Genomic DNA, 10,000 nt, shown 5'->3' with positions numbered 1-10,000 from the left:
CACACTCTTTGGGGCATTGTGTGGAGTTCTACTTTGGTATTCCAAGCAATTGTCTCCAAGTGTCCATGCTTCCTTGCACTCCACGTCCAAAAGCATGTCCTAACCTTACAACTCCTCCCCTCTCCTCCAACCTTGCAACCCATCCTCTCCCTCTCCTCCTCTACCATCCTCCTCCTCCTCCTCCCTCCTCCTCCTGCTGCCAAATGTGACCTATGCCCCCCCCCCTCCATCCCCCCCCCACCCCCTCCATACCCAATGCTCCCTTCCCTTTTCCACCCCCCCTTTCACCCCCCCGCATGCCCCCCTATCCCTAACTAACTATAAGCCCTTGCTCCTACAAGGTAGCCACCCACTGCACTGCAATGCCCACCACAGCTGCGATGTGCCATTGATGGTCAGCCCTAGGCAAAACTAGCACCACAGTGCGACGATGCCTGCCACATAGGTGATACCTCCACTCCGCCAGTGCCCGCCTGTGCCCGCCTCTTGCACCCCCCTCTCCCCCTCCATTCCCCTAACTCCCCTCCGCTCCTTCCACCTCCCCCCATCCACACCCGCCTCCCCACTCCCTCAACTCCCACTTCCATCCCCCCTCTCAATCGCTCCACTGGCGACGGCCGCCACCCCCCCTCTTTTTCAACAAAAAAAGAAAAAAAAAGAAAATACAAAAAGAGGCGACCAAGGACCCTAATATTCCAATTCAATCAAGATGACTTCTTCAAAAGAAAACACACGTGCCTCTACCTTTGCGAAGCAATGAGCATCCAAGCTCATTCACATCAGCTCCTGAGCCTCAAATAAAAGAAGCTCCATACCCAAGTGCAGAAGTGGAGAAGGCTCGATTTCAGGCACTTCAACAATGGGTATAAAAAGTTGAGGCTAAGAAGCAAACACAAGATCCAATTCTTGACTTGGCCCCATTGAGTATTGATATTGTACTCGAGCCTTTGTTCCAACAACATAATGTACCGCCACGCCAACTTGAAGGAGCCACACTCTCTAGCATCCTAAGTTGCCATGTGTCAATTCCCATTGGAATCCTATTACACATCAAAGCCATCCCCCCACTAGAAGACCCTCTGATTCCACCCTTGCGTCCGGTATATTAATCAACCCATAAGATATCCTGCAACCAACATTTTTCAAGAATTAATAAAACATTATTTTTCAGGAATTAATAAGAATAAGGGTTTTTCACATATGAAAAATAATATGTTTAAAAAATCATATTTGAGAGGCCATTGAGACATCAACAACCATGTGCATCATTTTTATGCAAAAAAACCCCCCGCATGCCCTAAATCTGACATCGTACGACCAAAGCCCAGTTTCTACAGAGGGAGGCCACTGAGACGCTAGTAAGCATGTGCATCGTTTTTATGCAAAAAAAACCACCTGCAAACTATAAATTCGACGTTGTGCGACTAGAGCCCAGATTTAAAAACGATGCACATGCTTGCTAGTCTCAGTGGCCTCCCAAATATGATTTTTTTTAAAGATTATTTTTCTATATTACAAAACCGCAACCCTAATTGTTTCCACAAATGGAGTGGCAGGGGCAAGTGGCATTGGTAGGATGTCGTGGGTTTAAAATATAAAATTTTGTTGGGTTTTGTACTCTAAACCTTAAACCCTGTTTTTTATTCCCTAAAACTAATTGTCTTCCATGTGGCCTAAATAAACAACATAAACCTGTTATTTTCCCTATATTTCAAAACCATAACCCTAATGTTTTCCACAAATGGAGTGGCAGGGGCAAGTCAGTGGTAGGATGTCCTGGTTTTAAAATCATAAAATTTGGTTGGGCTTTGTACCCTTCACCCTATTTTTTTATTCCCTAAATCATATTTGGGAGGCCACTAAAACACCAGCAATCATGTGCATCATTTGTATGTAAAAAAACCCCTTGCAAATCCTAAATCCAACATCATGAGTGTTTTTTTGCATACAAATGATGCACATGGTTGCAAAAACTGGGCTTTGGTCACACGATGTTGGATTTACGGTTTGTAGGGGGTTTTTTTGCATAAAAATGATGCACATGGTTGCTAGGGTCTCAGTGGCCTCCCAAATATGTTTTTTTTCAAATATTACTTTTCTATATTACAAAACCATAACCCTAATTATTTCCACAAATGGAGTGGTAGGGGCAAGTGGCAGTGGTGGCAAGATGTCTTGGGTTTAAAATCATAAAATTTGATTGGGTTTTGTACTCTAAACCCTAAACCCTATTCTTCTATTCCCTACCAGTTGAAGAAAAAACAATGATTTTTGTTGCTAAAATGAAACCTAGAATTATACTGATGATTTTGAATCACATGAGAAAGCTAGCAAAGCTACATAACTTTTTTGCCTCATCGCAGAGTGTGTCAGCTCTACAGTGTCCAATTGGACTCCCTTTTGTGGTTGTTCTTGAACTTCATGTTGGCTTGAGGTGCCAGATTCTTCATCTCTCTCCCCGAACCATTCCCTCTGCAAATTCATGAAGTGCTCATCGCGGACATGTCATACTCTAGTGCGGCATCCTCGATTGCCTTTTGTGTTAGTTGGATTACCTTCTATGTTAGTTGGATTGCCTCGGTGAGGCTTGAGTCATCAAAGCGTGCAATCTTATCGATTGCTAGATTGGTTGGAGCATCAAAGTCAATGACATCATCAAAGGTGTGATTCGAGAGCCAACATAGCACCTCATCCTCTCGGAGATCGGTTTCTTCCATCACTTCCAATGAGCTTCCAATAGGGTAAGGTATTCCTCATCCTCAATCCTGATTGGATCAACCGAAGCAAGGTGTGGCTTGGTTGCTGCCTCATCTGGATTATAGGTAGAGGATGGATATGCACGAGTCGGATATGAATATAAGATGACCTCGCTTTCAACTTGCTCCTTATCTAGGTTAATAGTATACTCCTAAGGCTCCAGGTCTAGGTTTAGGTCATCTCCTCCACCACTTCTTGATGGACTTGCTCCACCACTTGTGGATACAGAACCCTCGGGCTGCTCGCCAACATCCTCATCAAACTTACTAGTCGAAAGAGAATGGTAAGGGCTGCATCTCTCTCGATCAAATGAATTGGGGAAGATGAATCATCCCCAATGGGAATAACATACTCATGGAGAGAGATAGGGACATTATCCATGGCCCTACCTAGTGTCTTCTTCAAGTTAGCACTCTGGTCAAAAGAGCTCAAAATATCCAATGAAACCCATTGGTGAGGGGAGTTAGCAATCGCGACATATTGTCCATGGATAAGTCTATCAAAAAACTGAAAAGAGGGATTATCATTATGAAGGAGAGCTCTCAAGTGTGATTCAAGATGGAATGTCTTGCAGAAGATAGGATAAACCTAATCTGTAGAGGCATGGGAATCAAGGGATGAAATCCATTGGTAAAATCCTCTCTAGGGGAAGCCATGAGTGTAGGAGGATGCTCAAGAAGACAAAAGAGGAGGCTGTGGAATACAAGGTTACTCAAGAGTCAAAAACTGAAAATGTGAAAATGACCTTATAAGTGTACTTTATAAAATGGGCACTTTATAAAATGGGCATTGCCCTTTAAAATTTTCTTAATTACAATATTTTCATATTTATTGTTTTTACTTTGGAAAGTCTCTCTCTCTCTCTCTCTCTCTCTCTCTCTCTCTCTCTCTCTCTCTCTCTCTCTCTCTCTCTCTCTAGACTCTCTTTCTCTCTCTCTCTCTCTCTCTCTCTCTCTCTCTCTCTCTCTCTCTCTTGTTTTTCTTAATTACAATATTTTCATATTTATTGTTTTTACTTTGGAAAGTCTCTCTCTCTCTCTCTCTCTCTCTCTCTCTCTCTCTCTCCCCTTAGCTATCTCCCTCTCCTCTCTCTCCCTCTCTCCCTCTCTCCCCCCCCCTCTCTCTCTCTCTCTTTCTCTCTCTCTCTCACATAGACCTGCAAGGTCTTCCAAAGATGTTAATATACCTTTCTTTCTTTCCCTCCCTTTGTGTCCCTCATTGCACTCTCTCTCTCTCTCTCTCTCTCTCTCTCTCTCTCTCTCTTTCTTTCTCTATCTATCTATCTCTATCTCTTTCCCTCCCTTTCTCTCTCTCTCTCTCTCTCTCTCTCTCTCTCTCTCTCTCTCCCCCCCCACCGATCATCGTGTTGCCTTGTTGGCCTTAGCTATCTACATCATGGACATTGATTTTACATATACTCTTTTTGTATTTTATTAGCGGCTTCACCCTTTGGATCAATTGTATCTAGGTTTTTTATCAATCTCATAGTCTCTCAAAGACCTTAATTAACTTTCTTATTTTTCTCTTTCTGAACTTAGAGGTGCAAATGAATAAATGCAATCTTATCTCTCTCTCTCTCTTCCCATTCTCTACCTCTCTCTCTCTCTATCCCACTCTCCATCTCCCTCTTTCTGTCCCTGTCTCCATCTCCATCTTTCCCTCCCCCTCCCTTTGTCTCTTTCCCTCCCTTTGTGTTCTTGACTGCTCTCTCTCTCTCTCTCTCTCTCTCTCTCTCTCTCTCTAAAATTTTCTTAATTACAATATTTTCATATTTATTGTTTTTACTTTGGAAAGTCTCTCTCTCTCTCTCTCTCTCTCTCCCCTTAGCTATCTCCCTCTCCTCTCTCTCCCTCTCTCCCTCTCTCCCCCCCCTCCTCTCTCTCTCTCTCTCTTTCTCTCTCTCTCTCACATAGACCTGCAAGGTCTTCCAAAGATGTTAATATACCTTTCTTTCTTTCCCTCCCTTTGTGTCCCTCATTGCATTCTCTCTCTCTCTCTCTCTCTCTCTCTCTCTCTCTCTCTCTCTCTCTCTCTTTCTTTCTCTATCTATCTATCTCTATCTCTTTCCCTCCCTTTCTCTCTCTCTCTCTCTCTCTCTCTCTCTCTCTCTCTCTCTCTCTCTCTCTCCCCCCCCATCGATCATCGTGTTGCCTTGTTGGCCTTAGCTATCTACATCATGGACATTGATTTTACATATACTCTTTTTGTATTTTATTAGCGGCTTCACCCTTTGGATCAATTGTATCTAGGTTTTTTATCAATCTCATAGTCTCTCAAAGACCTTAATTAACTTTCTTATTTTTCTCTTTCTGAACTTAGAGGTGCAAATGAATAAATGCAATCTTATCTCTCTCTCTCTCTTCCCATTCTCTACCTCTCTCTCTCTCTATCCCACTCTCCATCTCCCTCTTTCTGTCCCTGTCTCCATCTCCATCTTTCCCTCCCCCTCCCTTTGTCTCTTTCCCTCCCTTTGTGTTCTTGACTACTCTCTCTCTCTCTCTCTCTCTCTCTCTCTCTCTCTCTCTCTCTCTCTCTCTCTCTCTCTCGTAGTATATATCTCTCTCTATTCATACATCTAACAATGTCTCATGGCTAGGTGCATTATTTGTGTCCCCGACTACTCTCTCTCTCTCTCTCTGTTTCTCTGTCTCTCTCTCTCTCTCTCTCTTTCTCTCTCTCTCTCTCTCTCCGTTTCTCTGTCTCTGTCTCTCTCTCTCTCTTTCTCTCTCTCTCTCTATTCATACATCTAACTCTCTCTCATGACTAGGTGCATTATTTGTGTCGCTTATTGCACTCTCTCTCTCTCTCTCTCTCTCTCTCTCTCTCTCTTGCACACTATAATTGCTATCTATCTCTCTCACACTCTCTCTCTTGCACAATACAGATATACAAATATCCACATAGATTTAAAATTACAAATATTTATCACTTTATCATTCATATACCATAGAGAGACATCAATCTAGAGGTGCAAACTTAATAAACAAAATCTTAATAATAAATGAAACAACACTTTGTATTATTTATGATTTCTATTCATACATGTAACAATGCCTCATTGCCAAGTGCATTGTTGAAGCACTAAGGATCCAAGAAACTGGATATTATGAAACACCTGCCAGCATGTCTCTACTATCTCTAGAGTATTGAGAAGGCAACAATTCTTACAAAGGACACTTCTCTCATCCCTATATCTAACTTTGCAATTATCAAGTCTAAAATAATAGTCTTGGGGAGGGCTTGTTGTTGCCAACTGCAATTCTTCCCTAGTAAATCACATTGTCCACTCCTCTTCCAATTCCAACATTAGATCAAGATGTCCTTGCAGATAAATTGATACCTCAACAACAAGACTGTGAGTCCCATCATGCAGATCATCATCCATTGCTTCCCATTATAGGTTCTTCCATCTAAACCTTCTACATGTGAAAGTCATGCAGATATTTTGCCTTCTAATGAAATACCTGCAAAATTTAGGATCTGTTAATACATACTATCCTGATCATTTTTTATACAAACAAGAATAAGAAGATGTGCTCACCGAAATGTCACACCTAAAGTGTTCAATTGACATTGTACTAAATCTTCAGCATGACATGTTCTTGTTGTCCATCCATTGTCAAATAGCTCAGACGGCCAGTCCAATTCTAATCTCTTGCAAGTGTTAAGTAATCTTTGTTTTCCTTAATTGCCTACAACTTGCAGAGAAATCAACAAAGCATGGAAATGGAAGAAACTAGCTCAACCTAGCATTTCTTCCACGAGTAGTTGGCTTCATAGCATTTCTCACATCATTAAACATTCTATTTCTATATAATTCACTTATCTCCATGCTTGGAAATGGCCATTTGCACTATCAAAAGAGGGCAAGGGAAGAGATTCTAATCTACCATACTGTCCTTCTTCATTTGGCACAATGAACATTGAGTCATAGAAGAAGATCCCATCCTTTTTTTATTCTGATGGTGTGCGACCTTCATACTACTGAAGACTCCCAATCTCAACATGGAGGACATGCAACACCCTAGTTACACATGTTGCAAGCTCCCACTCTTTGTACATAGATGAATATAAATCTATAAAACAAATACAACTTACAAGGCATAAGATAGTTGTGTCAAAGTCCCCAAATAAATGCAAATACTCTAAAATGCAAATGAAGTACTAGTACACTTTGAAAAAGTTACACTTGGGCCTACGATATGGAAGTCTTGCATTTGGATGCACGTATATGTTTGCATGGGTAAAGACATGCTAAAAATATACATGTGTCAGTGTGTTACTGCTGCCAGGAGAAATTTCAAAATCTAAGATCCTTCCCTTCCAATGATTAGAGCTTGTTTAGAGATGTCCACTGCATCCTACTTTGTAGCACCCATGATTAGTGGGTTGCATTGTGATCCAAGAATATTTCTTGTAGAGCTGAGGAATCCATTCCCCATGCTCATCCTTAACATTCTTCAATACAACAGACTATAAACTACTTCTATATCTATCATTTTCTACTTCCATAGTTTCTGCCCCTATACCATATGATTAAAATTAGCTCTTTCTACCTCTTTCTACTTCCATAGACCCTTAAAATTTATGTCTTCTCTTCTCTCTTTCTCTATCCCTCTCTCTCTTTCTTTGCAAGTCTCTCTCTCTCTCTCTCTCTCTCTCTCTCTCTCTCTCTCTCTCTCTCTCTCTCTCTCTCCCCTTTAACTAAACCTCTCATAGAAATAAAAATATATATTATTTCAAAGTCCACATGGCATAATCTCCTTCGTGGATACCATATTCCCTTATCCAAGCCTCTAATATTTTAGTAATTCTCCAAAGGGCCCCTTTTTGAGTCCAAAATTTTTGTAATGACACTTCCTTATTGCGTGACAAGTAAGAATACAATATATAGTTTACTAAACTATTTTTAAAGCCCATTGTTATAATTTTTAGTTTATGTATGAATTTTGTATGTTTTGTGGTGTGGTTTAGCCATGCGTGCAGTATGAAATTATAGCTTGAATTGGTTCCACTGTGCCCAATCCATGTAGTGGCATATGTATTGCATCTCCTATGGCATGCTCAAGATCAACATGAAAATGAGGAGTTGGAGGAGGGGATGCAACAATACCTACAAAAGTGGATGGGTGGTGATGTGCAAATGCAACGAAGATTGGAGGATGATCTTTTGTTGTTCTAAAATCACAACCGCTCATTTGGTTGACCTATGACTAGGCTCAGAGAGATGCATTTGCATCCTATTTCGTAGTGCGAGAAATATGGCAGCTGTGCTCCTACTTTGGTAAGAGACAATTGAAACTTCACTGCTTGTAACTTACTTTTAAGCAATTTGAATTTGTATACATAACAAGTTATTGATACCTCTGTTTACTTGAATGGATTATTGAGTTCTCTCCCAAGACTGTAGTTTGGGTCCTTGTGAGAGGAACTGGAGCAGTTAGGCCCTCTTCCACACAAAGAAGAGAAATAGATTGAGCATATCTCGATTGGAACGATTGGGGTTCTGCCATTGCAACCTCTATCTCCTTGAGTTTGCCGCAACTCCCCCCGAACATCGCCAAGTGGACGTGGAGAAGACGAAGGCCACACTTGATATTCCATGAGAGGAGTTGAACATATATGCCATGTTGTACGAGGAGATGTGGGCACCAACACACCGCACACGATTGTAGCCAGCTAGAGATGGCACTAGCACTTCAGCTACACCCAATGATGCTACTTCTTCTTTAGACAATGACACCCATGACTCATTTGAGGATGAGGAGCTAGAGGATGACGAGTCGATGGATGACGCAGATGATAGAGATGAGACTAGTATTGTGCCTTTAGTTGCATAGTGCTAGCCTAGTACTAGTAGATTAGGTCCTAGGGACAATTCATATGCATCCTAGAGTCTCGTTTTATGATCATTGACATAGTACTGAGTTTACTTTGGTAGTTGTCTGCCTTTTTTTCTACATGATTCATGATCATGGATGCTAATATGGGTGCAGAGACCTTAGGCTACAAAACCTGGTCTCCTTGCAACACATGATGAGGATCTAGGTGACCTATAGACTATGCATTCATCAGGCAAACATGGGCATCGATTGCCATGGAGCAATGCTCCAACATGACTAGATCTCACATCATTCATAGCTTGCCAAGTCTATGTGTGTTTAGTATTTATGGAATCTTAGAAGATACTTGGATTTTTCACTTATGTAGTTGCAAATTGTAATCCATTTCAAATTGTTGTAGCTTGTTAATTCTTTAATCAGCATTCATGAATGATGTATCATAGAATTGTAGATGTTGATGCATCACGCACGCTGCATAAGTCATGACTTAATAATAGATGCTAAGTAGCATAATTTTTCACTTTAAGCACTATATTGATGTATAAAAATTTTATTTTTACACAAAAATTGTACCTATTGCTGTTCCTTGTTCTATCATTTCGGCCTGGGTTAGAAACTCTTTTTCTGGTGTTTTTACCATTTTTCGTTTCCCCCATTTTTGTTTTGGTGCTACAAATTTCTCTTTGCTCTTCTCTTAAGCTTCCTTTGTGCCTACAAAGTGTTCTAACTTGCAAACACAGGCACGATAACAAAAATGAAATTCCTAAAACTAAAAAATGAATTTATCAAACAACTCAAATTCTCTCCTACGATGAGGGTGAAGAAGTGAATGGAGGACGGTGGTGGGGATGGCAGTGGTGACCTGTGTCCCTTCTAATCTAGGCTTCCTCTCCCTCCTCTCAGACCCGAGTACAGAGCACTCCCTTCTAGCTTTTTGTCTCACTCAATTTCCACATTGCCGCATGCGACACTAAGAGAGAATCCATCATTTCTTTCGCATCATTTGATAGCATCCTCACCTCTTATTGCTCTACGCTCTACTTTCAATAAGGAACATAGGGCCCCTGACCTTGTAGATCTTGCATCCTTTCACTCGCTAGTGGACAACCCTCAAGCTCCACCTCAGCAACACGCTGGACACTCGCAAAGCAGAGAAAGCTGGACAGCTCCTACAGATTCCCAAGGAAGAACCTTCGAACGAGGAAGTTCCTTTGGCATCTCAGGTCGTGGAGGTTGCAGGTTGGGTAAGCCCACAACATGAAGTTCATGTTGCTTTTCACTCCGAAACAACAACTACTAGCCACACTCGACAAACTTCAGTATTCGGTGCCTTGTACGCAGGGGCTCTTCAACAGGGTAGAGGGGGCTTCATCTCAACTCCCTTCAGGCAAAGACAACTT

This window comes from Dipteris shenzhenensis, chromosome 11 (assembly GCF_047967505.1).
Source record: "Dipteris shenzhenensis isolate YYH24624 ecotype China chromosome 11, Dip_SZ_1.0, whole genome shotgun sequence".
NCBI classification, from domain to species: domain Eukaryota; kingdom Viridiplantae; phylum Streptophyta; class Polypodiopsida; order Gleicheniales; family Dipteridaceae; genus Dipteris; species Dipteris shenzhenensis.
This window is presented reverse-complemented; position numbering follows the sequence as displayed.